Source organism: Trachurus trachurus, assembly GCF_905171665.1.
Source record: "Trachurus trachurus genome assembly, chromosome: 13".
NCBI lineage: Eukaryota > Metazoa > Chordata > Actinopteri > Carangiformes > Carangidae > Trachurus > Trachurus trachurus.
Window position 1 is genome coordinate 6,567,947 of NC_139892.1, and position 17,919 is coordinate 6,585,865.

General features: G+C 41.9%; 1 protein-coding gene across 5 annotated transcripts in view; it reads left to right on the plus strand.

Annotated features, from left to right (window-relative positions):
* Nucleotides 1-17,919, plus strand: part of LOC310995818 (pleckstrin homology-like domain family B member 1) — a 143,628-nt gene that overhangs the window by 34,517 nt on the left and 91,192 nt on the right. Inside the window, exon 1 of one of the 5 annotated variants that reach the window (XM_083984962.1) lies at nucleotides 392-909. The exons of the other annotated variants lie outside the window; for them this stretch is intronic. The gene's annotated coding sequence lies outside the window, so the exon portion shown is untranslated. Of the gene's footprint in view, nucleotides 1-391; nucleotides 910-17,919 lie in introns of those variants that run through there. 5 annotated transcript variants of the gene reach the window in all.

Genomic DNA, 17,919 nt, shown 5'->3' on the forward strand with positions numbered 1-17,919 from the left:
TAAATGTTTGGTATCACAGGAGGCTTCACCTTTGTTCTCAGAGAGAGAGGGAGAGAGTTTGGCAATAACTCTCTCTCTCTCTGGCTTCCTCTCAGATTGAACCGACCTTTATTGACACAGCTGATTAGCTCCTGAAGTGAATGTTGGCAAAACAAAAATCACAGGAGCTCAGTAAAAAAAAGGAGAAAAAAAAGAAAACCACAGGGCTGGCTGCCGCCTATAATAAATCAATAAATGGTATTGATAGATTGGTTAACTCCATGCGTGACGCTGGATCTGGCTCTACCCCCCACGTGCTCTCTCCTCCCTTTCTCCTCCCCCTCCTCTTGCTCCTCCTCCTCCTCCTCCTCTTCTCCCTCTCTCTCCGCTGACAGCAGCTCTGACTGGAGGGATGAGTGTGAACCAGCTGTTTGTCCCTCAAGCTCCAGCTCTTCTTCCTCCTCTTCTCCTCCCGCTGTCTTCCTCCTCCTTTTCTCCTCCTCTCCTCTCCTCCTCCTCCTCCTCCTCCTCCTCTGTGTGTCAGACAATGGGCTCAGTGCGGAGCAGCTGAACACCAACAGCAGCAGCAACAATGACTGTAACAACAGTTTGAATGAAGTGGGACAAGCGGAGGCAGCAGCGGATCATCTATTGTTGAACAGAATATATTATTATTAAGTCTATGGGATTTTTTTTTAATGCTTTTTTTTTATTGAGGAGGAATTCATCATTATCATAACAAAAGCGCGTCGGGGACAAAACCCCATAAACGCTGCTGCTCCTGTTGTTGTTCCTCAATAATAATTCACAGAAACGGAGGAAGAAGAAGGAAGGAAAGAAAAAAGAAAAACACGTGGTTTTTTAAATTTAAAGGAGCAGAAGCGATGAAAGCAGCGGAGAGAGAGAGGAGCTTCATTCATTGGAGTTAAAGTAAGTTGTTGTGTGAAAGTGAAAGCTGTTTATATCTATATATTTAAATATAAAGAGTTAGCAGCCTGCTAGTGTTGTTTAAAGCTGCTCTTAGTCTCTTTACTTTCCCACCAAACTCTGTTGAAAATGTTCCCACGTTTTCAACTCACAGCTCGATTACGTCGCTTTATCGCGTGACGTAACACTGCGTAATGCATTGTATTGAGTGTATTGATTAATTCGGCTTTCATTAGTTCAACACTTTTTGTTGTTGTTGCTCCTCAAGTTGTGTCTCCTTAACCTGTTAGCACCGGTGGCTATCGGTGTTACCATGAGAGGAAGTCTCCGATTCTTCACATTTACAGAGGTTTATTTATTATTATTTAAAGTTTTTTTGGTTTATTTTCAAAGCCGAATTTTTCCTAACATCATCTTTGATAATAATATGTAGTTAGTTTATATTTTAAGTGGAGCGCGTGCTGGTAAAGTGTAAGTAAAGTTATAAATGTGCGGTTTTGTGAGTGCGCTCTGGGCTCAAGGAGGAAACATGGACACCTGCTGCTGTGTCCTGACACCCAGTCCTCACCCCCCCTCCACCTCCACGTGAGGTCTGTTTATAGACTACAAATATATACAAGTCTGTCAGACCTGCAGACAGCCCCCCCCCTTATCCCCCCCTCATCCAACAGCGTCCAGCTTGGCATAACCAGACTGCAGTGTGTGTGTCTACTGTTACACTGGGCGGCTGGTACCTGGAATAGCAGGAAGCCTTCTGCTTAAAGCCCCAGTGTGTAACTTATTTGGCTTTTTATTAGCAAAAATCAAATATGTCTTTCATAAATAGGCTACGTATTTTACTGAAGTGGAATCACAGCCGCATACAAATGAAAGCTTTCTCATATCTTAGAATGAGTTGTTACAAGTCGTTACAAATAGGTGGGCAACGCACCGAACCGAGGCGGCCATGTTGCATCGCCATTTTTTTTACGTTGAGTGGCAGCGTGACCGTAGGTAACCACGGAAACTCAGCGGAGCTGTCGGCTCCGGGAGAAAGTTTTCCAGGTAGCGCCTGTTAAAGCAGAAGTAAACGGAATGTTTGTGTTAATATAAGTCTTAAATAGTTATATCTTCCGTGTTTGGTCTGAAACACGGGTCTGTCAGTCACTCTGCTCTGCTGTAAGCCCAGGAGAAAACTTTTCTTGTATCCTACAACCTTTATCCAATGAGGAGAGAGAACGGCATAAAGGGGCGGTCTTCTCTGTGTGTGCAGCCAAGGGATGCGCGTGAATGTGCTGATGTAGGGACAAGGGCGGGGACTGCTAACTCCATCTGCTGACAGGAAGTTAGCCAAAACGACCGGTTCGCCTATTCTGCTTTAAAACTGTCACCACTGTGTAGTGTGAGGAAGGACGGAGGCACTGATGTTGCATTCAGGTGCAGTCAGGCAGACGGCCGTCAGCAAACCAACCGGATGTCATTTTACTCGATGAGAGAAAGACGGTAAAACGTGGGTCAGGTAAACAATACGACATCACCATGACAACATATTGTCACGCCTGTATTGTTTTGCCTCGTGCTGGCGGACCACTTGTTTACATAGAGGCTTGTTTATCCTGTTACATGCAGCATCTGTTGTCTGTCTGACGTCTGCCCCATTTCACGTGAATGCAACATCAAGAATACGTTCTGATATGCAACCGCACCGCTAGATGGGGGGAATTCCTACATATTATACCTTTAATCAGAGGCCTCTGGGTCCGAGGGTTCAACCCCAACCCCCCCACACCCCCCAAGAGACCAGCTAGAGACCAGACTGTCCCCGCTGAGCCACCATCCTCCTCCTCACGCCGACTGTTGCACCTTCTCCACATCTGTTATCTCTGACACATGGAGTTGACCCTAACCCTTGTTGTAATAATGAGAGGATGTGAGGAGTCAGAGGAGCCCCCCCACCACCACCACCACCGCCCACGCTGTTTAAACAGCCACCGTCAGGCTGGTGTGGGCTCCCAGGGGAACCGGAGCTCAGGTCAGACCTGGGTGAGGGAGCATGGAGGTCGGAGGTGGGGGGGCATCACCGAGGAGAAAGAGCTCGGTAGCAGCTGGTGTGTGTGCACACGCTGGGTCTGTGTGTGTGTGTTCATACAGTGGTATGCAAAAGAAAAGTTTGGGCCCCCCCTGGTTTAAAATGTCTGTTAATGTGAACAGTTAAACAACAATAAGATATTTATTTCTATAGCAGCACATTTAAACCCAGTACACTGCAAAAACTCAAAATCTTACCAAGAATATTTGTCTTATTTCTTGTCAAAATGTCTCATTTCTAGTCCAAGCTAATCTCTTCCCACTTAAAATAAGATTCATCGCCTAAAAATTAACTTGTTTTAAGATAATTTTCACTTGTTTCAAACAAATTTTCATTTGAAATAAGTAGAAAAATCTGCCAGTGAAAGAAAGTTTTTTGTGCTTGTAATAAGAAAGAAAAACCTGCTCCACTCTCACATTCTTCTACTTATTTCAAATGCAAATATGCTTGAAAGGAGTAAAAAGTGTCTAAAAACAAGCTACTTTTTATGTGATGAGTTTTATTTTAAGTATAATGAGATTACCGGTAGTTATGACTAGAAATGAGACATTGTGACTAAAAATAAGACAAATATTCTTGGAAAGATTTTGAGTTTTTGCAGTGTAAAACTAAATAGGTACAGGTAATGTACAGTAAAAACATGCAGCAAAACAATGAAACAGAAGTGAATATATATCAAACCAAACAAAATGGAATAAAATATAATAAATAAAAGGAAGAGAGATGTGTTTTTAATAAATGCTGAAGGGTTAATCTGCAGAGAAGCAAGTTGAAGATGAAGTGATCTCCAAAAGGCCTATTTTTTCATCTTTTCCATGTTCAAACTGACAGAAAAGGAAAAGGGCCTGAAGGAAAAGGTGTGTAAATATCTTGTCTGATACCTCGGTCAAAAAGTTATCTGAGAGCTCAAGGTTTCCCATTCTGTTGCAGGCTGCTGCTTTGTTTCCCTTTTTCACTCTGAAACTGTAGAAAACTAAAATAATACACTGATATTGATGAAAATATTGAAAAAGAGTGTTTCATGTTTAACTTTTCTACAACTTTTGGAGATCATTTCATCTTGAACTGTTCACATTAACAGACATTTTAAACCAGGGGGGCCCAAACTTTTGCCTGACGCTGTGTAAAACGATGGTTACACAGCGTCCGACTGTCCTGTGGCGAGTCAGTGGGTGTGGATGTGTGGACGTGTGGACGTGTGGACGTGTGGATGTGTGGATGAGGCGCTGGTGGTTGAAACCTTCCTGGGAGCAGTAACAGTAACAAACAAACGGAGCGTCTGCTTGTCTCGACACATCCGACACCCCACCCACTGTGGTGGTTCGCTGCTCCGTCTTCTTTATAACATGGTGTCTTCATCGCTGACAGAGACCAATCATTGTTGTTTTTTAATTAAATATTTCCTAATAGAGAAGCTGTCATTCCTTATTTCTCTTATTGATACCTATGACAGATTTCGGATTCTCCTCTGGTTCCTAAGAGAAATCTGTCCCTACTTTGGAAAAGTGAAGTCTGGAGCCTGAGCCGGTCAGTTTGAGTTTTTGTTGAGAATTGAAAGGAATATGATCTGAATCTATGAACCATGGTGAAATGTGGTGGTTTGGTTTGATTTAAGTTTCCTCAGTTTTCCACATTGTGTTGTTGAGTTGAAGCTCCACAGAGTGAAGGACTGAAAGTGTTTTTCTTCATCAATACTTCACATCTCCCTCACCAGCATCATGAACTCCTCTTCCTCATCCCGTGTTGCATTCATGGTCCTTATAATCACCTCCTCTCCTTCTTTTTCCCTAAAAAAAACAAACATATATTAGAGATTAAATATTGTAATTGCCATTTTTAATATATGGTGGTAGAATTAAGCATTTTATAACCTTTATTTTAACTCGAAGCAACCTCATTTACAATATAGCCAAGACAAAACATTTGAAACATACAATGAACGTATCAGAAATACCAAAAAGTGAAAGTGACAAAGATACATTGAAAACAGAGAAGTCTAATTGAAAACAGGAGCAGCTGGAGGTGAAATAAGATGCAGTTATGGATTTAAATTGTCCTAATGATAAAAGTCTGGTAAGTGTCAGATGGTTTTGCAGCTGCAACAGTAAGGTAACGGACTTTCCACATTCAGTATGAACAGAAGGAATCGACCTCGTCGATTCACAGTTATGTCCGTCTTTAAACTTGACTGTGCCTGAATCCAGATGTGTGACAGTAACACACACACACCTTCAGGGAACAGATGATTCAGCAGCTTCAACGCACACTCAACATCTGTTGGTCAATTAGAAAAACTACAGATGAAGCTGCTGCGTCCGTCCACCTCCGGACAGAGATAGCGATTGATCCTGTGAGCCGCAGCCATCTGCCTCCGAGACGTTTAACAGCAGCGGTGCTGACAAAAGGAGAAGACGAAGGAGGAGGAGGAGGAGGGGAGGAGGAGGAGGAGGGGGGGAGGGGGGGGGAGGGGGGGGGGGGGGGGGGGGCTCGGTGTTGGCCAGGGAGGGAACATCTGTTGGGACAAACAGGAATCAGCCTCCGACCGTTATTGAGATGAGAGCGTTGGCTGGATGAGACGGCAGCTGGATGATATTTAAAGGGCCAGTCCGCTAATTTAACACACGGAGGTCTGAAACCAGCTGTGAAACATCGTCACTGCAAAAACTCGAAATCTTTCCAAGAATATTTGTCTCATTTCTAGTCAAAACAGTCCCTTTCCACAAAAATTAACTTGTTTTTAGATCATTTTCACTTGTTTCAAACACATTTTCACTTGAAATAAGTAGAAAAATCTGCCAGTGAAATCAAGTTCTTTGTGCTTGTAATAAGGAAGAAAAACTTGCCCCACTATCAGATTATTTTAAGTGAAAATATGCTTGAAAGAAGGAAAAAGTGTCTAAAAACAAGCTGCTTTTTAATGTGATGAGTCTTGTTTTAAGTATAATGAGATTTGTTTTGACTAGAAATTACATTTTGACTAGAAATAAGACAAATATTCTTGGTAAGATATTTGATTTTTTGCAGTGTGGAGAGTTTTAATGGACATTGTGCTACTGCATCATGGGAAATGTAGGATTCTTTCTGATGTTAACGCCTCAGAGTCAGAGTTAATCAGATTTTCAAAGAGCTGGTTTTTTGAAGAATAAAAGCTCTGTGTGTGGGAAACTCTTCAAACCCTCTTGATGAGTCACATGGTTTAAAACACACGTCACATTCCTCTCATGTTAATTTCATGCATCTTTAGGAGTTGGTCGTAACTCCTTCAGCTCGCTCTCTGGGGTCGTCAGCGTCATCAGCTCAGCTCTGATGTGGTGGAGAGACGTGACTGAAGAGCTCAGGGTTTGGTTTCTACGCTCAGGAATGAGACGTTCTCATCAAACTACCCAAAGATGCATCAAGTTTGTGTCATATAATGTAGGTTTTTATGATTGTAGGCAGGGCCGGCTCTAGCCATTTTGGTGCCCTAGGCGAGATTTCTCCCTGGCCCCCCTCGAAGCGCTCCGCCGTTGTTTTGATCGACAGGTTTGGTCTCCTCTCTCGTCTCTCGCCATGCCAGCTGCTACACTGCAAAAACTCAAAATCTTACGAAGAATATTTGTCTTATTTCTAGTCAAATGTCATTTGTAGTCAAAACAAATCTCATTATACCTAAAATAAGTATATTTATACATATACACATAGTTATACATAAAATAGTAGCTTGTTTTTAGACATGTTTTACTTATTTCAAGCCTATTTTCTTTTGAAATAAGTAGAAAAATCTGATAGTGGAGCAAGTCTACTTATTTCAACTGAGAATTTGTTTGAAACAAGTGGAAATTCTCTAAAAACAAGTTAATTTTTAGGTGATGAGTCTCATTTAAAGTGGAAAGAGATTGGTTTTGACGAGAAATTAGACATTTTGACAAGAAATAAGACAAATATTCTTGAAAAGATTTTGAGTTTTTTCAGTGTATAGGTAAACCATAACGCACAAACTGGGATGAGAAGGACTTAGGGATCCCAGGCTGCCAGTTGGTTGGCAGAAGTTGACTGATGAGTGATTCAACCAGTCATGTTGATGGACAGCGGATTCAACCAATTACACACAGTGAGAGGTGACGATGTGTGCGCCATGTTCTGTTATTGTCCCTCTAACTCTGGCTGTGAAGAACGTGACAAAGTGTATTTGAAATAGGAGACTCTCCCGATCACAGGAAACCGCTTTTCTACGGCGTAAAGTAACCGGAATATAAACAAAAACATATCGGGACCGCCTATATGACTTATGCCAAGAGCCGGCCCTGATTGTAGGACTCCAGTGGATCGACTGTCCTGAGCCTGTACTTGGTCTTATTACGACCCAGAGTTGAGTGTTCCTCCTCTGGATGGTGGTTAATTGCGATTAGAGCAAAAGGAGGAAGTCGTTGGATCAGCCTCCAATACACTGGATCTTCAAAAAGGACTTCCAATCAATCTGGCCTTTAAGTGTTTTAATCTCAACCTTAAAGAGGAACTATGCAGGATTTTTACCCGACTTAACCAGCTCCAGAGTCCTAAATCAATGACTTGTAACTAGTTCCAGGGAGAATGAAGGCCCTCTGCCTTCCACCTAGCGTCTCTTGGCTGAAAACCAACCTTGTAAGATCAAACGTCAGAGATCGTCTAACCTTTACTTGTTTTAACCTCAACCTTAACCCTAACAAAGTATTTTTTTGGTGCTTCAGCCATTCCACAAGCTCAACCACGAGTTTGTTATCGTAACCATGACAACAGAGTTCAGGTAAAGCCGTCTCAAGAGATGCGACCGTGATGGCCGTTAATGGTTAAGGTTGGAGAGATCTTCCATCTCATTGGCGTCACTTCTTCCAAATCATTCCTTCCAACCTTTTATTTGTTCAGATGGTTTTTCCCAACATGATGGGAATGTTGGGTCAGACCATCCTCCTCCTCCTCCTCCTCCTCCTCCTCCTCCTCCTCCTCCTCCTCCTCCTCCTCCTCCTCCTCCTCCTCCCAGTCCCATGTCCTCCTCTGGTATGCGCCTCTGTGTTTGATGGGCTCTGGCTCGCTGAAAGCCCGTCATTGATTAACTGGTGGGGTTTGACTCTCTGGCCTTTTACTGAGGGCTGTAAACCATCAGCTTTTCCATAGCAACTGTCAGCCATAGTTGTGGGCATCTCTTTGTCTGAGCCTCCTTCAGTGACGCCGTTTGCTGGCGACGCCTTTGTTTGTCACACATGACAACAAGATCGCAAAATGACCAAAGCTATTAAGCTAATAGCAAATAAAAACTCTTACTCTTCTGGTTTTTACTTTACAATGACGGAGGTGGAGCTTCGGTGCTTCATGGGGATTTTTTATTTTATTTGAAGACAAGTTTTAAGCCTCTGAGCTGTCGAACACGAGGCTGGTGGTATGCACTGTAAATAACTGTGGACATGGACAAGAAGCTGTTTTAGTGTTACTGAGTCAATTTGCCAAGCTCTTCATTGTGACTTAAATCTTGACCCTGACCAATCAGTTAACGTGTTTGTCCAGCCAATGAGATTTTGAGTTGATACAGAGATTGTTGGAAGTAGTGGTTGTTCGTCTTCTAAGTTGATCATTAGTGTTTGTCAACTTGTATTTTTGACATTTTTTTGTGTGTGAACTTTGCTTATTTTGCTGTGGTGGTCCCTGAACGCAGCACCAGGCCTGTGGTGTGACCTGGAACCAGATTACCCCGGTTTTCCAGTCTTAAGGTTGATGACACATAATAATAATAATAATAATAAGTCATTGCAACAAAAACTGATCGGCTGGTTGGTCCTCTTTGGAAAAACAAAATAATCATCATTAAGCTCAACAGATCAATAAAACCCACTTGTAGAAACTTTATCAGAGATTTTAACGTCATACTACTCTACTGTCTGTTTTCTTTTTGCCGTTGATGACAGTGTGAGCGTTGAGGATGTTTCTGGTCCAGCAGCCTGTAAAGCAGCGTTAGCAGCTCAGTATTTATAGAAGAGCATCTCTGATAAAAGTGAAACTCAACTTCAGATTAAAAAAAAAAAAACACCCTCCTCTGACTCCTCATGAACTCATCCGGGGGGAATGTGAAGCTCTCCGGCTCCGACCGCCTCTGGATCCACTGATCTAATCTTCTGGGAAACGTCGACTCGACGCTCTGGAAAGATTCAACGTGGTCGCAGCCGCACCACAAGATGATGATGGAAGATTTGGTGCAGAGGCAGATTTCAGATCAGGTCAAACGGTCCGGTCCTCGCCTGAATGCCACGGCGGCCTGGAGGCGTGACGTGGCCTTTGTGCTGATCGGCCTGAACCGCCGTTTCACGTTATGACTGTTGACAGCTCTGGTATAAACGCTGGAGTTTTAGTGCATGTTCCCTTTTTCTTCCTCTTCTGTGGAACAAACATCACTTGGATCGGAGAAGGGGACAACGCTGAGCCCTGATTGGCTGATAAATGTAGCTGTTGTAATTTAAATAAGGTTAACTGATCAGCTGATTGGATGGATTTCTGATTTGTCTTAGCAAATGGGTTTAAATACTACAATACCCATGAGCCCATGCTGCTGTAGAAAGGATTCTTCATCAGTGCTGAAACCATTAGTCATTAATCGATTGCCCACCCCACCAGATTGATTGATTGATTGATGGATTAATAAATGACTCTTCTACCAGCTTCTAGAAAACGAGGATTTGTTGCTTTTCTCCGTTTTGTTTCGTTGTTGTTCGGCTGCGAGTTACGATCGTTTTCATCCTCAGTCAAGGAGCCAATCAGGTTCCTGATCAGCTGAATGATCCTGATCTATGAGAAAATAGTGAAAAGGCATCGCATAATAATAGCGATGCAACAAAGATCCAAAGACATTCGTTCTGTTTTAATTGATAATCAAAATGTTTTCTAATCTGTCCGTAAACTGATTATTTAATTTTTATTTTTGACAAATGGACAATGGAAGTAGTCATTGATTTTTACCTCTATTAATCTTTTATTGATTACAATCAGGGATGAATTAGATTAACAATAAAGATTGTTCAAACTTCCACATTACTCATCCAAGAGCCATTAATTCATAATTTATTAGCATTTTACTAATTGTCCATTAGAACCAACAGAAACACTTGCTTTGCTGACAGATAAGAACCGTTTGTAGATCAATCCACACTGATTCTGGATCAGTCTGTGCTCTGTGATCCACTTAGGCTCCTGTAGTTGTATTAGAGAGTGGGGTCATAGTGTCCTTATACTGTCTTAACAGTGTCCTTACATTGTCCTTGTGGGAAGGTGGTGATGATCTCTATGATCATTCTGTGTCCTTGTCTTCAACATATGTGACTGGTTGAATTTCCTGCTATATGCAATATTTTTATAACACCTAAAACATAAAATACAATAATATAATCATGCTTTATACAAAAAAACATGATAACCATCAAATGTTGATATTATCATATATTACAGTGTATGGTTTTATCATATTCGGGTGTTTTGTCCTGTCAGCATCACATAGTTGATTAAAAACCCCATGATGTCTTTGCTGCAGCACCGTGTTGGTGTGTGTGTGTTGGTTTGTGTGTGTGGTGAAAGTTGCTGTTCTTGCAGTAACTCTCTCTCTGTGCACTCTGTGTGATGAAGGCTGTGATTAGACCAACAGCTCCTGCTGTGTCCACCAAGAAAGTGCTCACACACGGGTCAGGGAATCAATCTAACTGATTAAACTCTCTCATACACACACACACACAAACACACACACACACTCGTCCTTCTGTGTCCTCTCCTGCGTGACTTTCTGCATTGTAATTATGAAAATGGCAGCGCCGCGTCATATTTTCCTGCCGGGGAGACGTTTGACTTGTTGATTGAACAGATCTTCAGTTTCGACCGCAGCTCGTTTGTTTCGCTGAGCTCAGACTTTCTGTTCTGAGCTGATCCTGAGTCTGTTGAACCGCCGGCTCCTGGAGGAACAGAACGATCCTCACATGTTTGTCCCGGGTCGGTGGGTTCCTCTGAACGAGGGGGGGGGGGGGAGGGGGGGGGGGGGGGGGGGAGGGGGGGGGGGGGGGGGGAGGAGATACTAGTGAAGTCTTACAGATCTGAGTCAGATTCAAACTGATCATTTGAAATATCTATGGAGTCATGAATCCTGGAAACACAGAGGAATGTGTTCAGGATGTATGTTTTTTCACAGACTGAAATCGCTGCATCATCTGTAAAAGGTTTTTAGTAACGCGGAGTAAAAGTTTTTACAGTTTTCTGCCTCATTTGAGCTCGGCTGTCCCCGTGGTGGGATGTGTGATGCTGGATGTTTGGTCTGTGTTGGCTGTAAAGTCACTCTGGACCGAGACAGAGTGAACTCATAATGATCTCAGCAGCTGATGGAAAACATTCATAGAAAGATAAATATAGAAACTTAAAGGGATAGTTCAACATTTTGGCAAATTGGCCCATTGCCATAATCCCTATAGTCATAGCAGTAGTTTCGTTACCTTTATTTGTCGGCGCAAGCTATTTTTAGAACGGTGGAGCAGAGCCGTGAGCTGTTCAGAGCTACGCTACGGAGGCTAATGGGATTTCTTGGTTTCCCTCATCAAACTCATCAAATACACAATAAAACCACTCCAAAATGCTCTGGTGGACAAGTTGTGACCTGCACATTCACCACGCTATGAGATAATAACACAACATTACCAGACAGAGTTGTTTTAGAGGGAAATGCAAAGACTGCTTGATGAAAAACTGTCCCTGAAGGCAACGCGCATCAGTGGTTTTGCATGAATTTACCTCTAAAACGACTCTAAAAAATAGCTTACACCGACAAATAAAGGTAACGAACCTACTGCTATGATTATGGCAATGGGCCAATTTGCCAAAAATGTTGAACTATCCCTTTAAAATCTCTTCTAGAACGACCTCATCCTAAACATACGTAGGCTAGAGTTTCCAGCTTCTTCATTCTGATTACAGCTTTTATCCACAAAAATAAGAAAATAAGTCAGTTTCTTTGTTGATTTGGGATATAAACTGTTGTTATACTGCACTAAATCCAGTTGTGAGGATGATAAAACGTCAGTGTTTTATTATCAGTGACTGAGGAGACGGAGACAGAAACGTCCTGGTCTTCAGTTTTCATCCAGAGCTCTCTGTGGATCTCTGCAGCCTCACAGACCAAACTTCATCGTCGGCATTAAACCCAAACCCAGACACCCAAGTCCTCCTCCGTCAAAGGAAGCAGAGTTTAGTCGACCACCCTCCCTGCTGAGGAGAAAGTCGATCTCCTGAGACCTCGACCTCCATCAGCGCCCGGTTCACCTTCCCTGTCACCACGGATGGTTAACTCGTACGATGACTGACGGCAGAAGGAGGACGTGACCTTTTACAGAGACTCGGGCCACCAAGGGAGACGAGCAGAACCACGGAGACCGACTGGAGGTCAAGTCAGAGCATCCTGGCCTTGTTTAACTGATTCAGTTCAGAGTTTCTCCTCTGATGTGGCACAGATCAGATCTGAAACATGAACGTGTAAACGGGAAAAAACAAACACGATGGGATCCAGGCCTCCTTCATGTGTTGAAATAAATCAGATATCTGCAGATGCGTCTGTGATCTAAACAGACAGATCAGATATTTCCTGGTATTTGCAGTTTGTACGACATCGATAGTGCGACGATTTGCAGTTTGTTTTGTTGATAGCATTGATTAGGGATGAGAACCAAATTCGGCTACCTTCCCACTGAATTCCCACAGTAAATGTCAATTCACGTAAAATCAACAGTACCACATTTCGGTACCTGACGACTAACGACAGAAGCTAAGCTAACGGTGGTAGCAAAGCTAACATCAGGACGTCAGCTGTTAAAACCCTCCCGTTGTCGGACACGACATGAAACTACTCCAGTTAGCTCAGTCATGTTGTGTAACTAAGATATCCGCTGGAAAAAATATTTTTTCATGGACCGTTTATTGAGTCACTGAGTTAAACAGGTAGCTAACCGTTAGCCCGGCTAATCTATGATAACCATGACTAATTACAAAAATGTGCACACAAATAGTAATGTTTGTCCAATCATTGGTTTTATAGACTTTACAAACATCAGATTAGTCTAAACGGTAGTGACGTGAAAAATGAGATATACGTATAGCGAAACACTCGTCCGTCACTATTGTTTTCATGCTGGTTTTCTACCTGGAAGTAGACCACAACAAGGTGATTTGTTTTGTATTGCCGTTATGAAGACCCTTAATAAATATTCAAAGTTCAGAAGTTTTGACAATTTTTTTAATGAACAAAATAGCCTAACTTAAATCAACACACATACACCTGAAAAAGTACAGAGAGCAGGTACCGTTGCATAACGGTACCACTCTTCCTCTTCTTATTCTTTCTCCTTTGCCACCTTAAAATGCGACCAATAATATTCTGTGCATCTTTTAAAAATGCTTCAGGAAAAAAAGAAGAAGCTTGTTTGTTTACCTGTGTAGTTCACCAGCCACTAGTTGGTTGTTTCAAGCAAACAACAGCAGGCGTACAGATGTCAGACATGAGTCACAGATAAATCTGCTCCAGTCTGAATAAAAGATTGAGCAGTTTGAGGTGTGGTTGATTTCTCCACCATCTTCTCCTGGTGGATCTACTCAGAGCTGGAGATAAGCTGGTTTATTCGGGTGGAGTCTGGTGTTTGTGAGCAGGAACAGACGCGGCCACACAAACCGACAGTTGGAGATAAGTCTGAGATATCGACCAGCGCCTGCATGGCTGCTGCTGCTGCTGTTGTTGTTTTATTATTCAGTCGTTGATCTTGAACGTTGCACAGTGTGGCGATGTCCCAGCAGACCTCCGACTTCTCACATCGGTCACAGACGCTTTATCGACTTTACACCAAGTGCTTTTATTAAATTATCTCTCATTCCTGTGACTGTGGAATGAGACGCTGCAGTTTCTCTGTGTCAACACTGTATAATGAATAACTGTGATTTATGAACCCAACTGCCACCACCACCTCCTTTACCTCCTCCTCCACCCTGACGGTGATCCATGGCCTGTTTAAAGCGTCTCCACGTCCTGACCGGCTGCAGGGAGCTGGATAAACGCTGCAGGTCTCAGCCTCATAAATCTACAGTTATTCAGTGGAGTTCTGTGTGGCGTTACCATGACGAAAACAGTAATAACCACTTAAAGCAGAAGTAAGTGATATATTTGTGTAAATATAATTCTTAAATAGTTATATCTTCCGACAGCAATCACTTACATAGAGTGTTTGGACCGAAACACGGGTCTCCCAGTCCCTCTGCTCTGCTCTGAGCCGAGGAGAAAACATTTATCGTATCCTACAGTTTTTATCCAATGAGGAGAGAGAACGGCATGCAGGGCTGTGTGTGCAGCCAAGGGATGCGTGTGAATGTGGTGACGTAGGGACGAGGACTGTTATGGTGCATTCAAGGAAACTCGTAGACTCGTGTTTTTCCGTCCTGTGAAGTTGTATCAGTTTGATCTGTCAGGAGTTCACGGGTCGGAAGTTACGAGTGGCCGTTATAGTGACTTTCACAGGTAAAACAGGTCGGAAAAACACGAGTGGGTTGCCTGGAACGCTACAAAGTCGTAAGTTGTGACTTGAAGCTGTAATTTACGATTTCAAAAGCCTGCCTGGAACGCAGCATTAGCGAAAACGACCGGATCGCTTACTTCTGCTTTAACTAGTATGATTTTTTCTAAAAAGTGGTATTACAGTGCATCTATTTTAATCAGAAATAATAATAATTGTAATTCTTTCATTAGAATTTGTGTTAAAAAACAAAACAAGATGCTAGCTGCTCTACGGCCCTTTGAGCTAAATGCTAACTGCAGCTCCATCATGCCAACAGTTGTTGCTAATGCGACATTTAGCAGGAATGTTTACCATGTTCTCAGTTAAAGTCTGTTAGCATACTGCTTCATCAGCTTAAAAATATTCTTTAATATCCTATTTTTTTTTCTCTCTTGCTAACAGCAGCTTGCTAACATTGCTAGTGCTAACAGTGTTTATCATCTCACCACCTTAGTTTAGGTCAGGAGTATTAGCATGCTAACATGCTGCTCTGTTTTATATAGCAACTTAAATATAAAACTTTTAATCAAATAAGTATTTGAAATTAAAATCTAGGCTATTCTTCATAAACTGTGATTTATGAACCCAACCGCCACCACCTCCTTTACCTCCTCCTCCACCCTGACGGTGATCCATGGCCTGTTTAAAGCGTCTCCACGTCCTGACCGGCTACAGGGAGCTGGATAAATGCTGCAGGTCTCAGCCTCATAAATCTACAGTTATTCAGTGGAGGTCTGGTCTGTTGTGTGGCGTTCGCTGTTCGCTGGCAGCAGCAGCAGCAGGAGGAGGAAGAAGAAGAAGATCCATCATGATAAGTAGCTGTGCAGTCGAACTGATGAGCGCTAATTGGTATCAAGAGACGTTCAGGAACGGTCGTAACAGGCGGCGCCTCGCTACCAGCTTCAAGCTCATGAATTGATTAGGAAGATAAATGTGTGTGTTCAGCCCGACACCGGCCTCACTGTGGGAGTCAGTCATCCATCAATTGTTTTTTTTGTTTTTTTACAGTTTGTTAATGATGAATGTATCGTGTCAAATAGGAAAATAAGAATAAATGGCAGGTGATTTAAATATAAACGGCCCTGATTGAAACTGTGAGGTTGATGTGAATATTACAGATTAAAGATGGATTAGGCTATAATAAATCCCATGTGTGTTGACGGGCAATTTGAATTAAATGCAGGAATTTTACACTAACAATCCAGATATTGGTTAATTCTACTAACTCTCAGACGCAGGGATGTTAGCTAGCCTATGATTTTGTTGGAAATCAACACACTGATAATTAAAATAATTCTTAATTGCAGCTTTAGTCAAACAATGTAATCTAAAATTAAAAGACTTATGGAGGGTTTTTTTTTTTAAACTTGGATTTTATCACTTAGCCTAATATGTGATTTTTGCAGACATGTTCTTATCAGCAATGAAATATCATATCAAATTGTCCTGCCCTATAACCTCCAAATGATCCAACAGCTATAAGTATTAGCAAGATTAGATCGATCTTGATTGCTCTCAATCTAATTTACAGCAGCAGTGGACATAAAAAGCACACTGTAGGCCTACAAGTATAAAAGAGAAAGCTGTGTTTACAAAAGAAGATAAAAACACATTTTTTAAAAGTAAACTTTCCAACAAGTTTCTTGGACCAGGATTACAAACTGTTATAATTGAGACTGGTTATATTTGCAAGTTAACTTTTTATATTGGTAATCAACATTGTTTCCAATAGCCTATGCAAAGTGTTTTTAAATAGTTTAATTATAACATAAAGAGGAGAATTTTCCTAAACGATAAACTTTAAAATCCAAAATCAGATCTTGAAATATGGAGATCCTATGTGACTAGTGACGAGGGGGTCCTCATTAACAACAAAAATCGCTGCCACTACTTAAAAAAATCCTAGAGGAAACTGCGGATAATATTGTTTGCACTTGAAAAAAAGAAAGGAATATTTAATTTTATTTTAACTTTTATCAATTTTAGTTTTAGTTTCAATTTGTGGAAGAAGAAGTTAAAAGCTCATGCTTACATCGTGCATGTAAAGAGTTATAATAAAACATTTCAAAATGCATGTGCAACTCGGTTAAATAAAAGTCTGTTGGTCCAGTCATATATTTTGTCATTGTAGTTTTCTTAAATCTTGTCTCGTCTCGTGAACCCAATATCGTGTCTCGTCTCGTGAGATGAGTGTATCGTCACACCCCTAGTGTTTGTTGATATCCGGCTGCTGAAAGGCTGAATGACCGTGTGTATGTGCGTGTTCATGTGTGTGTGTGTTGTGTTTTGCTGACTCATCCCTGGTGGGTTTTCTCCTGTCAGTGACCACACATGGTGTTGTGTGGCTGCAGAGCTGCTCCCAGATCATTCAGTCAGTAAACAGTCAGTGTGGCTGTCCTGCAGCAGTTTGTCCTGGGAGAACGGTGGAGATGGAGGGGAAGTGTCTCAGCTCATCCATCAGCCCGCAGCCGCCTCTGCTCCACATTGTCATCCTCCATATTTATACACATGATATCACCAGGCCCAACAATGCTGCCTGCTGCGCTCGCTGTCATTGACTCACAGTTGTCGGTCCAGTCTCTATTTAAACGTCCAGAGAGCAGCGACCACAAATAAGTCCAGTCTCTGGGAAACACAGAGCACAATACAAACCATAATGTGCATGGTTACCTTTAAAGTCTTATTGGAGGTTACAGTGTGATTACCATGACGAAAACCGTAATTATAACCACTTAACTAGTAGCCTATGATTTTTTTTTAAAGTGGTACTACAGTGCACCTATTTTAATCAGAAATAATAATAATTCTAATTCTTTAATTAGAATTTATGTTAAAAAATAAAACAAGATGCTACGGCCCTTTGAGCTAAATGCTAACTGCAGCTCCATCATGCCAATTGTTGCTAATGTTACATTGTTTAGCGGGAATTATGTTCATGTTCTCAGTTAATGAATAATTATGTTCTCAGACTCAGTTAATGTCTGTTAGCATATTTACTGCTTCATCAGCTTTAAAATATATCCTATATTTAATTTTTTTTGCTCTTGCTAACATTGCTAGTTGTAACAGTGTTTATCATTTCACCACCTTAGCTTAGGAATATTAGCATGCTAATGTAGCCGATGTCAATCTGGCCCTCTGCATTATGTTTCGGTACGGACTGTCCCAGGTGGGGTTCGAACCCTGGCCTCCCTCACGGTGGGCGACGATGCGAACCGCCCTGCCAAGAGGCCAATGGCCACTAAGCAGCCGGCTTGCACGTCCTTTATGGGTGAGTGAGTGCACCCGGACCCTCCGTTACACTAACTTGCTGCTCTGTTTTATATTAGCGACTTAAATATCAAACTTTTAATATTTGAATTTAAAATGCTGAAAGTA